This window comes from Falco biarmicus, chromosome 12 (assembly GCF_023638135.1).
Source record: "Falco biarmicus isolate bFalBia1 chromosome 12, bFalBia1.pri, whole genome shotgun sequence".
In the NCBI taxonomy this organism is placed as follows: Eukaryota; Metazoa; Chordata; class Aves; order Falconiformes; family Falconidae; genus Falco; species Falco biarmicus.
In genome coordinates this window covers 2,078,559-2,102,102 of record NC_079299.1, presented here as the reverse complement: position 1 = coordinate 2,102,102, position 23,544 = coordinate 2,078,559, and the positions used below count along the sequence as shown (strand labels likewise).

The 23,544-nt window shown below is 41.5% G+C and overlaps 1 long non-coding RNA gene across 1 annotated transcript; it reads right to left on the bottom strand.

Moving 5' to 3' along the window:
* Positions 1 to 392: 392 nt before the first annotated feature.
* LOC130157819 (uncharacterized) lies at positions 393 to 23,544 on the bottom strand. Its single transcript, XR_008825054.1, has 5 exons — positions 21,377 to 23,544; positions 20,141 to 20,213; positions 17,749 to 17,989; positions 10,687 to 10,870; positions 393 to 4,680 (listed from the first exon to the last, which is right to left on the bottom strand). It is a non-coding gene; the product is annotated as an uncharacterized LOC130157819 (long non-coding RNA).

Sequence of the window (23,544 nt, the reverse complement as noted above, 5' to 3'; positions counted from 1 at the left end):
TCTTTATAAAGAAACTTTGATATTCAATTTCTAGGTATAGCTTTCAAACATTAGACTATGTTGAACTTGTAGGTTCCTGGAAGCTGATGACTGACATCAGTGATGAAAGATGTTAAATACTGTAATTATAATTCATAAATGGAATGCTAGAGCTAGCAGATGCTTAAAAAAAAAAATGTTGCTCATAATTAACTTTCAGTAGCAAAGAGTAAAAAAGTTTGTAAAAAGTTTTAACAAAAATGGATTTGTAACCTTTTCCTTCAGAAATAAATGGTGAAAATCAATTATCTTTGCAGAAAAATGCAAGATTCATGTTTTTATCAATCAGTGAAGATGTGATTACACCAAAGAAAGAATTAAAAATAGGACAGCAGATATAAACCAGAATTTTTTATAAGTTTTGCTAGAATAGAAACAAAATGAACAGCGGCACTGCAGAACAACTCAGTGTTTTACTGGTGTCTGCTCTTCTGTCATAGAGATCCAACTCCAAACAGAGGATGTGAGTACTTACCTGCTTATTCCTGTTTGTTCCTCAATGCTGGATGAACATCTGCTTGCAGCACCCTGTTTGTGAAAGGTAGAGTTTGAAAAATGGTTATAAAACGTCTTTCATATAAAAAAACCCAACAACTCCAATAGTTTCTAAAAAGAACAGTATTATCATTAAATTATTTAATTCCCCTGCCCGCATTATGGGTGAGACTGCCAGTGACTGTACAGGATCTATACGTGGGATAAGAAAGTACAAGAGCTCTTTTTTGGGGCCATTCAGACCTTGAGTGTCAGCAACATGACAGTCAATGAAACCTGTGCACACCCTTGCCCACCTCCGTTCGACCCTGCACAACTGATGGGCTCTGTTAGGGGACAGGAAGGGACACAGCAAGGGACGGGCAAGCAAAGCTCTCCTCTATTAAAACCCTTTTTAAAAGTGTATTCATTTTAGAAATCATTTCGGGGGGATATCTCCAAGATAGCATTCCTGAGACAAAACCAGACCAACAGACCATCGAAGTTACAGGTTGAACTTTTCCAGCTCCCCATAATTTGACAAACTTCAACTGATTTTTTTGACTACTGGAAGCAAATGCTTAAGCCAATATTTAAATAGGCTTTTGTTTCCTTTTTAAGAATTTTCTTCAAGAAAATGTATTTTCTTAAAGAAACTAAACAGAGTTTAGTTTTAGTCCACATATTTCAGTATCTCCTTGTCTTGCTTGTCTTGTTTTCAAGGATTGGCATCCAAGGGTTGTCATGCTGCTTCTTAGTAATTTTGACATCTGGTCAGGTCATTTTTGAGAATTAAATGACATACACCTTTCGTGTCTTTCTTTTATATCCTATATAAACTAATGCTGAAGCTTTCCCTTCACACGTGGCAAAAGCATTTCCTTACCAAGCTGACCGCTGTTCCTGTAACAACTGCGTTATGATGGGGATATATCACAGTGTGCAGTATCACTCATGTCAGAAAAAAATACTTTTGCTCTCAAGAAGGTTAGATATGCATTATTTTAAAAAAAAAAAAAAAAGAAGGAAAAAAAAATTAATCAGATGCTTCCCATACAAATTTTTGAGCAAAATCCCAATTTCTATGCCTAGAGGACTGCCTGCTGAAGGTGTGAGCTTGGTCTTTCTTCTAACATACCCTTGGAAACATTTATAGGTAATTTGATAAACTGAGGCAATTGGCCAAAAATCACCCCCATGGTTGGCTAGTAGTCACAGGTGCAAGCAGAGCCACCATGCCTTTACAAACTAAGTCTCCTACTAGTTATCAGGCCAGTTTATAGCCTTGGACCTTACCATAAAACTTGTTTCACTAGTAGCAGCGACATAATTGCTTGGTTCAGGCTCATGGGGTCACATTTCCATAATAACACAATACTTTTAAGAAACAATGAACAATACATTTATTTATCATCCTAAGAAGTTCCAAAAATAAACTTGGCTACATATTTTAATGTGAGTCTCATCAGTATTTCTGTGCAGGGAGCACTTTGCGACCCTCCAAAGTGCCACCACTAAAACCAATTAGTACCCTTGCAGCGTGAGCTGCCATTCATCATGAGCAAACATCTGCGATCTATTCTTGTATAATTAGTATGCATTTGTAATGCTGTAGAGATACTTTTATTTCAGTGTAATTTTTATGCTAATGCTGAAGGCAGACACCAAACTCCTCGCTGCTCCCTTTCTCCCCACAACTGAAGCCTCTCCTCCAGTTCAGCTGAGAAGGGGCCAGCAGCAAGGGAGGGGGGACACGTCTGGGTCTTCTTCAGAGTGAGAGCAAGGTGTCCACAGGGCATGGAGCCTGCCATGGGGCCATGCCGCTGCTCCACGGGCCGGGCGGCGCAGAGACACGGGGCACCCTGACAGCACACTTCTGAGCAAACCAGCTTGTTGCAAGAGGGAGTCTTGTGAAAGGGTGGAAGAACCTTTCTCAGGCTTGATCTGTTTCCAAGAGGAGAACTTTGGCGACCAGAACACTACGCAAATCCCAGTTTTCCTTTTTTAAATGGTAATTACCATCAGTGTAACTCATACCATTATTTGCACTGTGTGACATTCAGTTAATTTTTTTCCCCAGTTAATTTATTGTTTGCTGCTGATCTCTAGTGGCCTTCAGACATTCCTGAAAATTATGATTTGGGGGTCTATTAAAATATTTTAATGAATAAACCTCCTGAAGTACTAGTGGATGACCACCAGCGATATTTTTAAACAGGAACGGGCTTGGGGCTTTAGGGTTTTGTTAGTTTTAACATTGCTGAAAGAAAATGGAACAAAGCTAATGGTGAACAAGCTTTCTAATGCTCTCTAACCTTGTGAGTCAAAAGAAAACTTAATATATTACTTTGTATATAGTCACTGTTTTGAAAGGCTCTTGTCTGATTGCTGTATTAAATTATGGAAAAAATAGGTTAACAGAACCACACAAAAGTGTTAGTCCATCTTTCTGCCAATGCACTGTGTTTTTTAAATCCTTAACACTTGATGTCCCACTCTGATTGCTGTAAAACAAAGTGAGGTGGTGTGCATTTTACAGTGTAAAAGTTACCGCTCTCGTCCTGACTTCCTTTCATCCACGGCAACTCTGGTGTCACCAAATTCTTGAGCGGCACTGGAGCCCGAGATGAAAACACACTGACTATTGCTGTTGGGACATCCATCTAGGAGCTGGGAAAAAGGAAGGAAGGAAGGAAGGAAGGAAGGAAGGAGGGGAGGGGAGGGAGGGAGGAAAAAAGAAATTGCCCAGTTTTTTTTATTTAATTAATCCATTTTCAAAATGGATAGGATCAATTTGAAAGGAGAAGCTTTTAAATTGGAATTAAGGTATCCACATTCCTTGTTAAGAGGCATTTCTCAAAATTCAGTAATGAGAAATAGTTTATCATGGCAAACCTTTGCAAACAGCTGTGGGAAAATTCAGTTATACAAATCCAAAGTCAGAATTTCCAGATAATCAATAATGCAGCAGCTAGTTTTAGCCTGGCATTTTTGATTCATCTCTATTCAGCTGCTACTGCAAACTATTCTCACCCCCTGCTCTGAATGGAAGAAGATCAAAGAGTTAATGATATTACTGACACCTATTACATTACCAAATTCCTGCTTTGCAGCGTGTTCGCTGCATTCACCGGGCAGCCTCTGCCCTCTCCTCCCATTTTAGGTTGTGGCTGTAAGAACGTACAGCTTGAAAATAATATTAAATAACAGATTTAGTCACAGTTAAATTTCAAAACTAGAAGTTTTCTGCAAATCTGAGTTTATGAAGTGCATTCTGTATCGGCACATTACGGATGAACGTGAATGCTTTTTGCTATGACAGGATCAACTAAAATAAAGGATTCAAGACCATGCGATTTATTTGCCTTTATGTTCCTGAAAGCAAATGCTTTATATAAAAGTATGCTTTGTATAACTAAAATATGCTTTGAACGGTTATGTATACTCATAAAGCCAACACCTTCCTTGCTGACTTACTGTTTACATAAAATGCTATGTGTACATATGCACATACTCACTTTCTTGTGAGTCAGTAGTTTAATGTTATGTTTTCTTCTGCATCACAAGAAAGTCTGGAAGAAACTGGCATAGTCTTAAGGGAGCACATCAACAGCGTGGTGCCAAACATCATCAGATTGTGACTAATGCTCTGTTTTACATCTTAAATGTTTTTGTCTTCTATTTGTTTTGTGCTATCTGAAGTTAGGCTTCTGAGTGGGCGCTTCAGAGCAAATATAAGCCTGTATGCTTCACCGCAGCTCGAGAGCTCTCTTTCATCCACAAATCCCCTCCTACTGCCTCCTTCCCATCTCCTCAGTGCCTTGGCCTCTCATGAACGAGACTCCGTCAGTCATTTCACACCTTTCTTCAAGAAGGCTCCGACTCTATCACCCTAGACATGTGAAACAACAAGATGCCTCCTCCAGACGCACTCAACACAAGCAGTCCCATGAGCTAATCTCCCGCCTCTGGGAATCTCAGAAAATGACTCACATCCTCTTTACCCTTCCTTTTTATATCTCTGTCCCTCCTTGCACTTCTTTCTCTTCCTGCTCTTTTTACCCGACGATGAGTTCGATGGGGTAATGCTCACGAATCAGGTTGTGTACAAGGCTGCAAAATCCATCCCCCGGGCATGACCGGTCCTTCAGGTCAAGAAGTCCATCTCTGCAAAAGCGGCAGAAGACTGCACATCACGACGAGTCTATTGCAGTGGCAGGCAATCAATGAGAACACAATAATACCAATGCAGTATGTACGAAGACTGTGGTGCTCACTGGTTTGGGGCTGCACCGTCGATAAGGTGCCAGCGACAAACCACTACAGTTGCCACAAAGCTGTGATTTTCCAAAACTGAGATCTCCAGCTGTATTTCTATTAAAACCAAAAGAAAACAGGCATTCTTCCTGTGCACCAGGGAGGTTGGATAAGAAGTCAAGTAATGCAGAACTTTTGCTGTTTAATTTTAGCATGGCAAACTACATAAAGCTCCTGTAAAATAAGAGCTCATTAGGGGCAAACCTGACATTGAAGGTATTTTTTGCAGCTAAGCTTCCAAGCCAAAATGCTCGTGTCTAAAAAGATGGGGGGGAAGGGCAGGAGAAAGTGTGCTAAAAATATCTGGCATGTTTTCTGTATTGAAAAGGGGCTGCTTAATAGAAAACTCTGCAGCATAAGATTTAATTCCTCTCTGATGTGCAGCATCACCTAACGTTTTAAGGGGTGAGATTTTAAGTTGCAACCTTACTTTCTTCCTGAAAGATTTCCAGATTGCCTGAAAAAAAACCCAATTTGCCAATGAACTGAAAGATACTAAAAGACTCAGAATTTGTATTTATAACTAGAGCCAACTCCTTGATGTTGTAGTTGTGAATGGAAGAAATGCAATTAGCATGTGAAAATTAAATAGGGAATATAGCAGTGCACAGATTTGACACCCTTGCCTGTGCTCTGTGATGATATCTCTGCTGCTCTGGCAGAGCTGACTCTTGACTACATTTCAATGACATTCTGTTTGAAAATACCCTGTTTAACCATGTCCCGGTATGCGCCATGAGGTTCCCTTGGCTCCTAAGAGAAGCAGAGACATTCCTACCATCTCTGCCACAAGCAGGATAAAAGAAGACTTAGCAAATCACACTATCTCCCTCTTTCTTCACAGGCATTATTTCATCCAAACATATATACAGATTTATATATATATATATACATATATATATATATTTTAGAGGCAGCATCCTCCAGAAGGTAGCTGAGAATGAGAATGAAAATATAACGGAGAAAGAACCTGCCTGAGTTGGGGGAAGCAGAAGAGCTGCTCTCATGCAGGCTGACATAGTTGAGCCAAGCAAACAGAGGGAGTCACAAGTGCCCTTAGTGTTATTCTTTTGGGAGAACTGAGGTGGAGGAGACCGAATGATCTGCCACTTTCACGAAGATGGAAGAGCCTTCTTCCATGGGAAGTCATCCACCTCCATTTCCTGAGTCCAGTCTAGCAGCAAGCCCTCAAGACAGTATTGCACTATTACTCTATTTTAGTAAAATTTTCCAGGCTCAGAACAATATTCCAAGATCACTCCTGTGATGCCAGCAAAGTCTTTACTGGCTGAGCATAAACACATCCTCAGCAGTCCTCTGATGGAAATGCATCAACCACCAGATCTGAAACTCTGGAGCTGCAGAAGGATCCATCCCTTCAGGTACTTCAGATTCATACCAGGGTTGAGACAGAAACTCAGACATCACCTTTAGAGAAAAATAGAGGAGTATGTATTAAATTGGTTCCTGTTTTTCAACACATTCTTTTTTTCCGCTAAGTTCTTTTTGCCCTATTAGAAAGACATACTGGTTGAAAGAAAAGGAAGGAGACAGAGAAGTGCTGACTGACAGCAGTATGCCCAAAAAGCGTTCTTTTGAAGGGAACTCATAAAATATGTAGCCCAGCTGTTCTTTACTTTCTAATCAGGCTTTCTGATATAATGAAAGTTCACCCAGAGTGACACTTCCTCATTCATGTGATGCTTCTGTCAAGAAAAGGGAAAAAGCAAATAATTGAAAAAGATCAACTTTATCCATTTCAGCCTAACTGCGCAGGTGAACTTGGGAAGAATGATATTACACTAAAATCTGTGAAATTTTTGGCTTTTCAAAAAAACTCTTTTAAACAGCAAATATTTGTTGAACATTGATCCCTCTATTATTAATGATGCTAATTAGCTAATGAAATACTCTGGTTGTGCGGCTACATCTGGCCCTTCTATCTACCTAAAACATGAATAACCGTATCACTGTCCCCACTCACCATGTGATTTTGTACCACATGCCCTAGGTTACACGCTGTACGGCACCGCAGCACCTTGCACAGCACCGCAGCACCCTCCCCTGCAAGCGCCAGGCAGCGCCCACCAGTCTGCTGACCAGACTGGCAGTCCCGGTGGCAGTGAGTTTGCAGAGCGTGCCAAATTTAGTCATGCATACAAGCATCACCTCGCTGACAGCTACAGTATGATATTCAGGGCAATTAGGACGATGTTATTAATGATAATCAAGAATTGACATCACCTCCTGCTCAGCCCATGTTATTTAATATAAAAAGAAACTCAATTATTTCTGCGCTCAGAGTTTGGGTTCACGTTAAGTTGTTGCAAGCGGCAATTAATTGGGGCTTCTCATTTCGGTAGGTTAAAAAAAAAAGGCACTTGGGTAGTTGTTTTCACTTTTAATAAGAGCGCATTTTACTGCTAAGGTCAGAAGTGTGATATATGTTCTATGTCATGTTACAAAAATAATGGTGTATCAGGTCATCCGAGATATACGGGGATAAAAGGGAAAAAAGGGAAAAGCAAGATGGAGAGACAGCTACAGGCCTGCTGTGACATACAGTCGTCTTTTTCTGTGCAGCCATCACTGACATGCCAGGTTGCTAAATACCCTGGAAAATAAAACCACACACTAAAAAGAATTATTTATTGTTTTGGATTGTGAAACAAAACTCCTTTGTAGATCAGGCATTTAAAATAACTGTTTTGATATTCACGCAGTGCTGAGCAGTGAGGCAGCGCTTGTCAGTGCTTCTTTTATAAAACACTCATTTCTTAAAAAACATCGCACTTCTTGTCAGTTAAAAGGAAAAACGTTTAAATCAGCTTGTCTATTTTTGAAATGAAGATCAGCAAAAATCAAAACAAAACAAGATGTTTCAACTATTTCCAAGTTCTATTTATACTTCTTCTTAGCAAAAAAATATTTTGCCTTCCAAAGGAAAATCCAGGAAAGCCCACATTAAGAATCATTGTATGTTAAACCCAATGTTGCTAATTAGGCTGTTGTGTTGGCGCACAGGCTGGGTAGTGAAGATGCATTAATTTTAAGAGTTAGGAAGACATTCAGCAGTGTCGTTTCCCGCGGCTTTCTGGGTAGCACTCTGAGGAGCACGGCCTCAGTCACCTTTTATTTCTTCCTATAGCAGGGCCTTTGGTTTGTGGTGGCTTTTGCACGCCCAGAAGCAAAGTAATTTGCAGAGAGGTGTCTGATTGTCCCATCCGCCCCAAAGTGGGCAGATAACCCAAGTCGCAGGCTAATTGACAGTTATCCAAATGAAGTACTGCAGACCAGACTCCAAGAGAAATTCTTAGCACCTTACTCTGTGAAATCAATGAGACTATTTGCAGAGTAAGAGCAGGGTCAGACAAGCTTGTTTCTGTCGGATGAATTGCTCTGTCAGCCAAAACGCTGGGAGAAGGCATCGGCAGGAGCTTGCTGATGCACCCCGACCCAGCACGCTCTGAGCGCGCCAGCCAAGTGCCCATCCTATATCGAAATGGTTTTGGCGGTGACTCACACATTTATTTAGAAATGCAGTATCTGCTCTTTAATTCATTGGCACTGGTGTTCAGAGCAGCCCTGCCAAAGTCACTGGGGTTACAGGACTGTGAGAAGGGAATCAGGCCAGCGGTATTTCTGAACGAAAGCGATGGCTCAGGCTAAACAAATCCAGCATCCCATGCAAAAGGCTGCTCAAGAAAACATTTTTAGGCAGTTGCAGTTCTGCTGCCTATCAAGTGCCTCCCTCCACAGAGGCACCCGTTGAACTGCCTGTTTCACCGTGGTCAGGCCTGTGCTAGAGGCCAAGTCCATCAGGCTGGTTGCTAATGCCAAGCCAAGAGGTGGAGACCTGCAGGGCTTTCACTCCTTCTCGTTGACTGATGGCCATTCTGAAGCCTAATGCAACATACAATGTATTGATGTTTGGGAGTTGCTTGCTGTGATTGTACGCTGCCTGTTTGCAAAACCTTTGTATAGTAACTTTGCTAAGTATGTTATATGGTATTTTGGTACAATGAGTGCAGTATGATGTAAAGTACAGCATTATGAACTAGTGCCATCTATCAAAAAGTCAGCCTAGGTGCTGTCAAACAAAAACAAAACAAAACAAAACAAAAAAAAATAGGAGAAAAAAAAAAAAAGGGTGTATTCCAGTTCTTCCAATTCTTCAACAGTCTTCCAATGAAATGTTTGATAAAGAGCCAGATTACTCAGGTTGCTAGTGTACTTTTGTAACAGCCATCACTCCTCCAGCTTCCATCAGTACTTGTTTGCCCCTGGAAAACTAAGAATTGCAGCTTTCATTGTAAATTGGGGGTGGCGGGGGGAAGCAATAAAAATTGCAACATACTAGCCAAAAAAACATTTCCAAACAACCAAAACAAAAACCTGACATCTGAAATTCAAAGGCAAAAGATGACCGTGATTACAAAATATTCTTGGGTCAGCCAAATAACTGACCTTGAGAGTGTGAGCCATAGACAAATATTTCCTAGGATCTGGGTTCAGTCATTTAGCAAGCAGGTGGTGTTAATTCCCATCTCTTCAGGTCCACCAGCACTGCCCTCAGCAGCACCAGGCAGCCCCATAACAAGAAAATGAGTTTATGCTTTGTCTCCAGTTTCCTTTCCACCAAATCATTATGATGGCTGCCAAGTGAAGATCTAACATCTAGGGATCATGCTTTTTTTTTTTTTTTTTTTTTTTCCCCTTGGATATATCTGCAATTCGCTCTTTATTCCAAGTCCCAGGAAAGGAGAAGCAATGGCTCCAGCAGCATCCCTAGGGACTTGCAGTTACTGTGGAAGTCCCAAGAGAGCCGGCAACATTGAGTTTCCTAATGTGTGATCCCCACCTAACCTATTCCTTGACCTGAAATTCACCCACCGTACTTAAACCTAAATATTTAAAGACACACAAACCAAGAAGAGCCTAAAGGAACGACCTCAAAGCATGGAACTAAATGCAGGTCAAGGAAAGTCTCTAAACTGGCAGGTAAAGAAGAGGTACTTGAATCATTAATTATTGCCATCTAAGCATTATTATCCCCTCCTGTTATTAAAACATTTCATAGATGACATTTCAATGAATATGTGGAATTACAATTACACATAGCCTATACTTACGAAATATTAGAATTTCAAGTTTGAGCTACTCTGAGTATTTGAGAAATTGGGAGGAGGGGAAGAAGATGTGTGATTATTTCTAATTATCTGCATCCTTTTATTGTGTCACTTGAAAAATTCCTTTATACTTTGAATTTATTTGTCAGTTTGTTGCAGAGTGCAAATCTCTCCTTTGCAGCTCTGAGCGCTGGTAAATCCACATGACAGTACGGTGCTGTGCAAGCATTTGAAAATAGCATAGCCATCCACGTGTGGAGGTGCGTTTATGTGAAGGTTATAAACCTTCTGATCAACCCCAAGGCAAATGAACCAAGCGTGCTGCCGGGAAACATGGCCATGTCACTCCCTGAGCTGGGCTGGCTGGTACAGACACACCACCGGTACCTGCAGAGTGGTCCCACTGGTTCTGGTCCTGGGATATTTTCTGTGTCCTACATTACGGTGCCCAAAATCTCATTTTGAAAAGAAAAATAGTATAATTTATACTGATTTAGAGGCACAGCTAGCGGGTGAGGAAGAGGGCACTGGAAAGAATAAGCCAACAAGAAAATAAAAAAAGCGCCCTTTGGTGCTGTTGCCTGAAGCTTCACTGACATTACTCATTTCTGCCAGGCAGAAGGTTTGACTCCAGAGAATGTCCCACACACCGTCACCATATTTCTTCCATTGCTGCTACAGCTACATGATGTTGCAGCACCCTAGGACAGCGCAAAACACAACCGACTCTGTTCTACCTGAGGATTAACTTCTGTGGTTAACCACGCGCCCGCCGAGTCTGACAGAGCCGTAATTCTGAGTGGCTTGTTCTCCCCCATGAGCATTGCTGCAGATCGGTCAAATCCATCACTCCTAAGGCAGAATGCCCCCTCCACGAGAGGATGCCCTGCATCCCTGGTGACGCAGCAGCACTGGCAAAAACAGCCGGAGGACACAGGGTCATTGCAGCTTGCGCAAAAGTTCGTACAGCCAGTGGGTGAGCAGTTGTGTGCATCATTCCAAAACAAAACCATTTTGGAAAATGTTTTCTTTACATCTGACCTATAGAAATAAAGCATTTTCAAATACAAACCAAACCTGATATTTTCTTCATAATGTTTTCTACACTAGACTTTTTATCACAATCAAGTCCCCATCTGGGAGAAAACATGAAAGTTTTGGAATATCCACCAGAAGGGAAATCTTCCTTTTCATTCAGCGCCAAGTCACTGTGCGCTTAACACACAGTGAGAAAATAATGTTATATCTGCAGCAAGTAGGCTCTCCAGCTATGGAATTCAGAATTTTTCCCTGCTGAATTTACACAAAAGATTTAACTTACTCAGTTTAGCTTTTAAAAGGAACTGTTTTCCTGAGTTGGCATTTCCTGTTATGAATTTGCCAGTGCTGCTTTCTAACATCCACCGCACCATCACGTATTAAAAGAGCCCGTCCCAAATGCACTCTAGCAATATAAGTGTATCAGCATTTGCACACGTTTATCCAGCTGTCATTTATATATACGATATTGTGGGTCCCAGGACTGCTTTGGAACAGAAAATACTGCCTGTGATTTTTTTCCAATTATTTTTTTTTTCTTGTTTATTCCTAACAAATAAGAAAGTCAAAGAATAATTAAAGTGCAGACCAGAACAAAAATAACCTCACAGTAAACAAGTGTGCTTGAGCAATATAAATGATAATTTATTTTACAAGCAGAGATTAAAAGAGCTTGGCTTGTTCAGCTTCTCAAAACAATAGCTAAGAAGGGATATGGCTGTTCCCTATAAATATATCAGGGTATGTAAACATGAAGGGAGAGAAAAATTACTTAAGCAACCAGTAAAATATTGGCACAAGGACAAATGAGTATAAACGAGCCATGAATTAATTATGGTTAGAAATTAGGATAAATACTTGAAAATAGAAGAACCTGTGCTTCCAGGCTGATCTATTAAAAACCTGAGCTGCCCAGTTGCTCTGTATTCAGCCTGAAAAGGAGTGCGCTGGTCTTATGACTCTTACCAAAGTGCATGTGTGGGACTGCACGAACATGTGTACATCCAACAGGTATCCTGTAACATATATGTCCTGGCATGTATCCCATCACATATACATCCTGGCATGCATCCCATAACATTTACTAGAGAGCTATAAAGGTTTACTTCATTCTGCGGGGCGGGATGGGGGGTGGGGAGAGGGAATAATTCATATATTTTAAAAATTAATAAATTATGCCATCTGATTTTATAGAACTAATTTTAGGTGCTGTGGGGTAAGACTCACTAACCTCCTCACAGTGGAAGAGGATGAATGAAGATCCTGCCCCTGGACTCCCAGACCATAAAAATCCCACTCTGTTCACATGCTTCCCCAAACCCGAGAGCACTTCTTTTTTCCAGGTGGAAAACATACTCTGACCCAAAAAATAAAATAGTAGACATTTTATTATGGCACACTCAACATGTTTCAGAGACATTGTGCTCCCCCAAGGTGATGCAGGTCCTTGTTTCCCCTACCATGAAGCATGTTCAAGCCTTTTATAACAGCTAGAGAAATTGTGGGGTTTTAAAACAAATATTTCTTATGCTTGATTCTTTATTCCCCACCCACTTGTAAACTGTTGGTAAATGGATTTTAAAAATGACTGAGTTCATCCTACACTTCAAATTATTCACAAACGTGTCCAATAAATAATTCTTGTTCTGCAGACTGTTTGTAAAATGCATATTTATCTGGAATTGAACATTCATGCTATGCAGCTAATTAGCCTTCACAGAGGGCTTAAGCAGGCCTGAAGGGTGCCTAGGGCTTGCGCTAGCTGTCAACACAGGGATGCGTTTCCCCTAACTGAATTTACATTTATAAATTTCTTGGACCATTTTATCTGGAAATCAAATCACCCCCCGCCCCTGCCTCCACCCCCAGCTTCCTACTTGGAGCTCAGTACAGTATTTGTTTGTTTTGATTAAGTCTCTCCCAGAATAATGCAACATATTTGTGCTCCCTCACTAAGTTAAAACATACTTAAAACTGTGTCTTAAATTCAGTTTAGAAACAACTTGGCCAGAAAAAAAGGAAAAAAAAAGTATAAAGAAAATACATGTCTTCCACTCAGATTTCATTAGGTGTTCATCTCTGAATTTTATCCTGTGTTTGACTTTCTCCATACTTATCACTTTCAGCTACTTTTGTTTAATTTCTGCATGCACTGTGCATTGTTTAACTGTAGAACATTTAGGTCTCTTCAAATGCAGGGAGACTTAGCCACTATTTAGTGTGACTATTATCCTTCCAATACCAGTCCCATTTATGGAAAATACCACATCAGGTTACAATGAAAATATAAGCTAGGTAATTTATAAAAAATGAAGGAAATCTGTTCGGTTCCATAATGTCACAAATCAGGCACGACCTTCAGATAAAAATTCTCATATTTGCCTGCTAGGAGTTAATACACTTCATATAAGTATGCTTTTTGACTCATCTCTCCCTTATAATTTTCATCAATATTCAGAATATTCATTTGTCAACTTCTTTTACTTGTCAAGAAAATGCAAATGCTTTCAAATGTCAAAGCCCTGCTAGAACCATTTTGGCTGGAATATTTTTTAAGTGTTGGACGGTCTTTTAGCGGAAAGCTCTGGCACCTGCCAGATCTTTCAGACGTGTTAGACTTTCCGTGTGCCAGTACTGTGAAAATCTGGGTGGCAATAACGGAACAGATCTCCACTGCACTGGGCTTTGGACAAGCTTTAAAATGATGGACCGGTATTTAGAAATATCTGTGCCCAGTTGTGCCTGCAAAGATAAACTGCTGGTGTTGAGAGAAATCAGAGCTTCTGTCCAACAAACAGCCGTGGATGCCCCTAACTCTTCTAATAAAGGCTATTAAAATTATATTTTGAAGAAAATAAACCACTTTTCACATCAAGTGAGCCTACATCAAAACACATTGCTATCAAACCCAAATTCTGCCTTAGTAAGGAGAGCAGGACCAGGCACCTGTGAAAGCCGCAGGTGTATCTAGATTTAGGAGTACCTTTTCAGCAGGGCGTGTTTATTGATATTCTGAGAAGTGCTGGACCACTTGTGGAGACGGGGCTTTTCCAGGCAGAATTGCTGACTGGCAAATCTCACGTAGTCCCGCCTCGCATTAAGTGCCTGCTTTTGACAGTGGCACTTCAAGGAACGAGTCACAAGGCAGAAGCTTAGATCATCCGAACAATGTAATTACGGAGGAAGGACACGGCAGGCAGAGAGCATCCGGATGCCACCTCGTTTTATTTCTGGAGCTGATGAAAGCTGCAATTTGTTACTTAGTTAAACCTTGCAGATTAATGACCTATCAAATCAGAGATGCTGTACACTGCATCAAAGTCACAACCACCTTATTCAGATCCCTTACCTATTAAATCAAATCTGTACCTGAGCAAACCACATCACTAGTGAAAAGCATTCCCCGATCAACCACGCTGAGATGTCTTTAATCGATATCGTCACCCCAGCCCTGGATTTTGTTGTCCTGAAGTCATGCAGGGCGGCTATGACAGCGCAATGCCTTACGGGCAGATGAGTTGCTTTGTTGTAAATATGTTCTTCCTACAAACGTGCTTTATAAATATGCACCATTTGGTATAAAGACGCACCATTCCTAGGCTAATCTCTGGAAATAACCTAAAAGTCCCATCAGTGGCTGCTCAGAACATGAGAATATGGATGACGAACCCCAGGAAATCCTCATTTTGAAACCCAGTTTCAGAATAAATCATCACAAGCTGTTGGAGAAAGCTGTAAAATGCATTTCTACAGATCAGGCTCTCTTCTGTGTAGCACACGTGTGGCTGAGTTTGATGCAGAGAGATTTTAAACCAGCTGGGTGAGGTAGAGAAGAGTTTATGTACCTTTTGCACATACAAGCAATGACACTCATGGAAATAATGTTTGAGGTTTTTTTCCCAAGTTAGTTCAGGGAGTGTTTTGTGAATCAGGTGAATCAGCCTTGTGAGCACCCAGAACATTAATACCTGAACATGCGTAAAATGTAGGTACAGATCTTGGAATAAAAGGAATGGTGGGAGGACAAAGATGGCAGAAAGAAGTCAGAAATAATGGAATTTCTGGCCATGTAATGTACAAGAAAAAGCAAAACATCAGCTAACGTCTTCATGAGACCTTGCAGGGCTGTTACCTGCACTGCACCAGCCGCTGGCACCTGTACTCAGAGGTGGAAGGAAATTGCGGTGCAAGAGAAGTCGGAAAAGAAAGGAACTGTCCAGCTGGACTGTCTGGAGGAGCGTGGGTAGATTTGAGTATTTTGCAGGTGTTGGAGCAAAAAAATAGTACAGCCAGGTTTGTGATGCAAGAAGAGGGATTTGACCAAATTTTTTTCCCAAAGAATGAAATGCCTGATTCATGCTCTGGGTAACCTCACTATGTGTCTTTTGAGAATATTGCATGAAATTCTTAGGAGGAGCAGTATCCTAAAAGCACCAAGTGTTTCTGCAAGTCGGTGACTCCCCCTTCGTTCTTCTTCCCTGTATCTTGGGAAACAGCCTACAATTAAACTAATTTCCAGAACATTTTATATATATATATACATACATACATATATATATATACACACACACACACACATAAATATAAAATATATATATTTAATATATAAAGTTTATATATTAAAAAAATGCACTTTTCTTCCTACAAGCTCTGGATGGCTTTTGGATAGCAGGGCTGCATGGGCTGGGGCTGTGCACAGCTGCGAGCAAAACCACAGCGTTACCATCAAAGCACGGAGACCATCGGGATAAAATAAAAGGATGGCTCTGCTGGGGGAGCAAGCAGTTTTCAGTGGGGGAGAGAAACATGATGCTGCAGCTCACTGTCTCCATAAGGGAAGGTGCTGAAGCGGAGGGAGGGCAATGTTTGCTTTGGAAACACAACCCACACAGAACCTCATAGCAGTTGTCCTTGGAAACCGAGCTCTGGAAGAACAATTTCCAGGATTAAACAGTTAGGTGCAATGTTAATACTGCAGGCTTAGTCTGATCCTTAATTTTTGATTTGGACTCACAGACAGGCAATTAATTTAAATTAGGCAGTATCAGAAGGGAAGCTGTTGTAGCAAATTTCTCATCTGTTAATTTAGAACTAGCAGCATTGGTATCCAGTCAAGTTTATTTTAATTTATGGCATATTCAGTCTTCTGCTCAGAAAGAAGAGCAGACGTGGAATTGACCAGACTTTTTCAATATTATCTTTCTTTTACCTTTTAATTATGTGGCACTTGCTTTCAAATGCCTGGCACACAAAACACGGCTGAAATGAATGGCAGAAGCAGTAAAATTCCCATACTGTTAAAATTGATCAAAACCTGAGTATCCTGGGTATCGGTAGAATTTCTTTCCCTTTACTAATGAGCTTCCTACAGTCTATAGGTAGGGATCTTTTTTAATTTGAGTATTTCTTACAACAAGTATATTCTCCCAGCTACGAGAATACGTCCTATTACTGGAAATGTACTTGACTTCCTTTAAAAACTACACCTGGTTTCAGAAGAAGGGTAACGTTGGAGGTGGAAAGTGGAAAGCGCTATCATATCTGTTTTGTGGAGAGCCACACCTGTCCCCAGGGTTTGGTCTGCGGCTGAACAAAGTGCCTTGCCTCAGCCCTCCCGCCCAGAAGACTGGTTTTCTTAATTTACTCCAGCACCTGCAGCAGACAATAAAAGCCTTACACAAGCAGCCTGCCACAGCAAGGAAGGATCTTCCTGACTTGCCGTTCAGTTTTCAAATGGTACGTTACTGCCTGTAGAACAGGGTTTAATAGGCTCCATTCCCAAGGCCTCTGACTCCCCCTTACTGACCTGGGCCCCCAAGTTCTGCATACGTCTTACATCTGCTCGTGTGAAGGATGCGGACTTTGCTAGAATAAAATCAGCACCCTTCGACCATTTTAGCACGTAAAAAATAAAACCCGTCAAAAGCAGGGCACTGAGGTTGCCAAGCTAATCATTGCAAGTTAAAGTGCCATCTTAAGCCAGCCCCCCCAAGGCTGTGAATGCCATGAACGTAAAAATGAATTCACCGTGGACACAGACCCCCCTTTCCCGCTGGAGCTGTGGCCACATTCCCCAAGCCTCTCCCAGCTGGGGGGTCAGTTTGCTGTGCCACCTCTGCTCACTGTGAGCTTCCCACATTCCTGTTCCTGCAGTGTTTGTTCCCAGCTGCCCCAGAGCTTTACCAGTACTGGCGAGCCAGTCTGTGTGAGCAGGGAGTATCACTACCCCTTTTGCGGGGGGGACCAGGGGAGCCAAGGAACAGGAACACAGGACACAGTTGCAATGATTGTGGTCATTAACAGCTACAGCTAATAAACCCAGCTGCCTTATGGCATCCTATAGACTCCTGCGCAACATATAAGCCAGGACCACGTCTGCTATGTAGGTAAATAGAGGCAAAGCTGAGAGAGAGTCAGGGGTCTGTGACGCATGAGCTGAGCAGGAAGCTGCCCGTACACCCCGTGCAATGCTACACACCAGGCATCTGTAGCCCCTCACTCTTACTGAAACCCAGACCCTTGATTAAGTACTGCCCAGCAAGTCACCCCATGGCAGTCAGGAGCCAGTTTGCTGAGTCTTCTGCTTAGGATGGATTGCCAGCTGGGATGGGGGCTCCTTTACAGCATTTATGTAGCATCTCATGTGCAAACACACACATCGGAAGAGTTCTTACCATCGCATTTCTCAGCTTGGGTGTCTTGGCTGTACCCGTGTTGCATGTTAGGCACGTAATTTTATTTGTGATCTTACCTTTAAGACCTTGAGATGCGATCTGCCTTCTGGAATCAAGCTGAGACTTATCTCTTTGTCAGATCACTTGCTGATGTGTTTGAGGAAGTTTAGCGTTGCACTTCCCAGGTAAGGCAGCTCCCAGAGCAGCAGGCGTGCACTGAAATAGCCCAGGGAGAAAGAAGGCTGAAGGAAAGGGACTCAAACTGTCACCACCAGTCCTGGCTCCAGTTTTGCAGTACTCTAAGGCCACACGTCTTGCCTGCCAGGAAAAAGAGCGACAAACAGACATTCAGAGTAACTGTTTGTCCAGACTGAACCCCTTTACCAGGAAGGCTGGCTCAGGAGAAGCAGAATTAAACTCTCTACACCACTGTCATTCTGCCCCACAGGCAGCTGGATAACAATACCCAATCTGGGAATTCCTAATGCTTCCTGCAAAGAAGCTTTTTGATCTTATAGGAAGGCAACAAAGATATCACAGCAACTGGATATTGTTTTGGGGCACTAATTTTCACCTGTAACCTTTTCTGCTATTTTGGTCTTTACTAGGGGAGAAGTTACTTTGACTGTGCCATTTAAATTGACTAAGATGTATCACATTCTTCTAGCAATTCCTTTAATGCGCCTTCAGAGCATTATGTAAAAATTGACTAGGCAGAGGAGTTTGCTCCAGAGCTGTAGGCAAACAGATGCCTTGCAGTATCTTTCCAAACCCCTATCCCCTGTTGGAAATATCAAAGCTGCAATGTCCGCTCAATGAGACTGTCAAAGTCACCTCTCACCAGCAAGGACAGCGGGACGCAGCTTTCATGGACTAGGTCCAGTAATAATAGCATCAACCCTAAATTAGGCTCTCAGGTAGCAAGGCAAACAGCCAAGCAAATAGGAGCGTCAGGGAAACAAAATTCCACAGTCGTGACCCACTGCTGGTTTCAGAGGGAGAGAGAGATCTCCATCCAGGATTTCTATGAAAGTTTTAATTATAGGCAAAGTTAAGAGAGTTTGTCCTCTGTTTGTACTAAGCTCATTAGGGATCAAGAAGGAAATGTTTCTAAAAGCAGTAAATTACCTAAAGGACTCAGTTTTAAAAAAATATTTTAACCTACAGTACTGAATGGTCCAACCTGTTTTGATAAATACATGCTGTCCTTCAATATTACATGTATACTGTCCAAATAGTTCACTGATCCCCTGCATCAGTGGTGGGAAGGATACAGTCTATGCAAAAGGATGCATACACATTTCTTTGACAGATTTATTAGATATTTTAGTAAGCTCAGAGGAAAGAGAAGGTATGCTTCTCTTAAATGACAGCTTAAGTAAGGAAATCACATAGTTAAAAATGGTCTTTCAGTGAAGTACTGAAATTACAAATCAAATAAACAGGAAAGGATTAATTACATTCCTTATTCTTAGGAGAAAGTTGCTATCAAAGTTAGGTATCAAATAGATGATGGACATATTTCTATTGTCAAATATTTGGGAATATTTCTTCTGTGCCTTTTACATTGACTATGAGAAATGAAATCATCAGGTGAGTGTTACTTAGAAGCTCTGCTATACATCATACAATTGTTCTGCAGTGGTCTTATTTTATTAATGTATCGTACTTACTATTTCAAAAGGAACCTACGACGTAAAAGAACCCACCTGTCAAATTCCCAACTCCTCCGTGCGCAAACAAGGACAGCAAAGCATAGAGCTCAGGATAAAAAGCTAGATAAATAGCAGGTATACTGTGTTTCGCAAAGGTCTTTGAGGTGCTGAATACGTGTAGTAAAGGAATATAAAATTCCTTTGCAACATGCGCTTCTTAGTTTAATAACCTCTGTAATGCTGGAAATCCTTTTTCTCTCTCTCTGTGTTAACAGAAGTATTGTTCCTTGTACTTTTTTGCTTTTCCCTGGACAAGTTTAAGATGAAAATTAACAGCTGAAGAAAAACTGCGTATGAATTTAGGGTAGGGTACAACAAATGGCAGCCTGTACAGCTCGAGGGAGGGCTAGATCCGATACACCACCAGAGATAACCAGTGATGGCAGAGCCCTGTAAGACAGGGCTGTATATTTTACCGATAGCTGGGTGAGAAATATTTTCAAATTTAACCACTTAGGTGCTTTACCTTTCAAGAAAAGCTTCTCACAAAATGCAACCTGAAGTGGAGGTGCTACACACGCTTTAAACCTGCCCTCTAGAGCTGACTGAAATTTTGATCTGAAGATGAAACCTCTGCATTATATTATCTCTGAAATCAAATAAAAAGTAGTAATCTTCCTAGTGCATGGTACTATACAAATACAGATCACAGGGAAGAAAAATCACAATGCTCTGGTTTTTTAAGACTACAGTACTGTGCCGGCTAAAGCTGTTTAAGTAAATACCTTGGTACAGGTACTCAAAATATAGTTACCTTTCCAAGTTCTGAAGTGTTCAAAAAGATGTATCAGTCAGTCTTAGAACCATCCTTAGCTGCTTTAGGTTATCTTTAGAGGTAAAAGAAAGATAAATGTTAAATATTTATCATATGTACATATGCAAACAAATACATTTATTCTTGCATATTGAGTTCTATATTTGAACAAAAAAACACCCCTTAAAATCAGATGATTCACTGGTTCTGAATGTATTTGATTTAATATTGATTTTCTAGGCAATGTACTTGATTCACTGGTTTTTGCATTTGATTTAGCAGATAGTAATTTTGACCCTGTATATGAGGTACATGGCATGGTAGGTGAAATGGCTGATAAAGAGGGATTTCAGCTGAATAGGATATGTATTTCATTTCACAGTTGACTTTCTATTTAAAATATTCTTGTTCAAGAGGGGGGAAAAAGGTGCTTTAACATGGTTTGTTGATTTCGGCACTCACTGTACTTTCCAGACACTGTCACGTACAGTAAATATTTTAATTACAATATGTTTCCTCAGTTTTTGTCTGTCTATTTCCATGTCTTATGCATTCAATATAATTTTACATTCCTGAATCCCTCCGATTCTCCATCTTGACTTTCCTACACAGTGGGATCCCTCTTCCCAGCTTGCTCTCCCTCTGTGCCAGGTCTCTTGGCTCAGAGTAGGGACAGCCCCCTCACTGCCAGTATTGGTGACTAATTTTTTCTTCTCATCCAGGTTACACCTCTGATTATCTTCTCCTGTTCATATTCACTTCTATTTAAGACAAGCTATTTCCGTTGTTGTGTACCTTGACCTTTCTCCTTCCTTACTGACAGATCAGTACAAGTCTCACCATCACATCCTCAAAAACCCACTGTTTTGAATGCTCTGGGGTATTTTTTTTCCCTTTGCTGCCCTGTTTACCCATCATTTTTTTCTAAATTTCTTCTCATTTTTCTTTTAATCACATATTCTTATCATTTATATCAGTCCAGGTAAACTCTGCTCTGGCTGGTGCCAGCCCTGACCTTGCACCTCCTGCCCTGCTTTTGTCTCTGTGGATCCACGGACACTTTCCCGGACACCTTTTGCTCACCTTCCGTCTGTAACGACTCAAAGGGGAGCAGAGGACAAACTGGGGCTGTCTCACCAGCTATGTCTCACCACAGTTCTTCTCCCTGAGCTAAACAGCCTTGTGGTCATTTCTCCCTTCACCCACCTAAGAGTTTAAACCTTGAGTTAGAGGTACCTGCATCCCGCCTCCAGGAATGGGGGAACACGGAGGGGACTTGGGGAGCGCATCCCTTATCCCTTGCCTTGGCTCAGCCTGCTGGAGTGGTTGTGCTGCCTCGGACTTCAGAGAAGGAGGGAGTCTTAAAGACAAGAAAAACTGGTCAAAAATAAGAGGAAACTGAAACCATCAGGGCAGAAAATCTCATTCAAGAGACACCTCTGAAGAGTTGCTGGGTCGAGGGCCACAAACACCCCAGCTGCAACAAGAGGACATGGGCTGGGACTCTCCACAGGCACAACCAGGGGACACAAGCTGATTTATAAGCCCAGAAGCAGCAGAAAACATAACAAAATGTTTGCAATTAAACAACAGAGAAAGATTAAATGTTTCCTTTAACCCCCTCAAACTGTAGTAACGTGGCTGCCGACAGAAATTACACTGCCCAAAGCGGACCAGGTCACTTCAAGCCATTTCACGAGCCAAATCCAAGATTTCCCAAGGCGTTTTAATGATGTAAAAGTGTTTGTGTTCTGATGATATCGGATTTATCTCTGAACCAGAAAAAAAAAAACCCAACACCCAAATGTTTGAAAGAGCAAAGGCACTGTTTGATGTATATTGCTCTGGGAAACCTGAGGCAACCCCAGGGGAGAGCGGAAATGCAGCGGCGGTGAGAGGTGCGCACTGTTACCGTAGTACGGCACACTGCAGCTGCTTCAGAAGCCAAAGAAAAGCTACAGCGGCAGTGCCTGGAGGTTACAACAGGAGCCTTGACCCTGGAAAATACATTTTCCATGAAGCTCCAAGAGCAAATATCATGAATTGGAGGCCAAACAAAACCCATGAGAAGAAAAAGAAGAAAATGGACTCGAATGAAAGGGACGTTTGGTCCTTTGGGGTCAAACACTATGTTTACAACACCTGCACTCCCATCTACACCATCATGTCTTGGAGGCACAAAAATAAAACATTTCACTAGGCAATATGAGTAAAAATCTGAAACATGCCTCAGATCCACGTTTTCAAATGTATCTATAGACAGAATAAGTACATAAAAACACTTCAGGAGTATCTCGCTTTGAAATGCCTAAGTGCCATGTAGATGGTTTTCAAAGTCTCACCAAAAGCCCAGCTGCAGTCCTAAGTGTGGAAGTACCTCGGAGAATGTGGGCGAGCATTTCTTAGGCTCTTTTCAAATTGAAATGCAATTTCTCATGTTCATGGATTAGCAATTGTAATCCTTCCTGCACCAAAACAAAGGCCGCTAGGGTTAAAACCAGAGTTTAAATAGTAGTATATTCCCGTTGCAGGATTCTGCATAAATAAACAGAACCCTGAAGCAATACCAGTTGTTCTGAAATTTCTACCAGGAAAGCAAATGGACCTAAGTAATATAGAAGAAGTAAAAAAGATGCATTTTATCCAATTATGTTTCATTTTGTAAAATTATGCAGGTTGGTAGTGGAATTATAAAAATGCTTTTTTTGGATATTCTCACTTTTGGAATTCCATCTTCATTCCATCACAGGACTACATACACATGGTCTACATGAGGTATGGGTCTCCATTTTCATCATTTTGTGATGCATTTTTCATAACGTTGACTTTTAATAGCAGTTGATAATCATTTTAAAGGTTAAGACTGTTAAAGGAAGAAATATTGTGCCAGATCCAACACCCTGAGAGGGCTGAAGCTGCTGCTGCTCCATGCCCCCAGGTCCAGCCAGCGGTGAGGCTGAAGGTGTGTTCCCAGCAGGCACAAGCCCACAGAGGGCTCGTACATACCACATATGTTCATCTATAAGTGGGCAGCCACACAGAGCACAGACACTTGGCACACTCACATGGGAACGGACTGACCAGTGTAGTGACCAGCCCACTATCTGCATGCAATCAGACCTTTTATCCACTTACCCCTTTCTTTTCCCACACCTGTTCCTCCCCAAATAACCTAAACCCCCACCTTCCTTAAACATCCCGTGATAAGTCCTGTGCAATCACAAACTGCTTTTCCCCTGCATCCCATAACGCCCCCTACACCCCGATGGTGGCCCTGGGAGCAGCTGTCAGCGCATTATCTGGGCTCCCTCTCCAGCCGTTATCTCTCTGAGCTCCTCTGTGGGTATCCAAAAGCACTTTTGTCACATAACCTAACAGATACTTTAAATAAATCTATCCATATT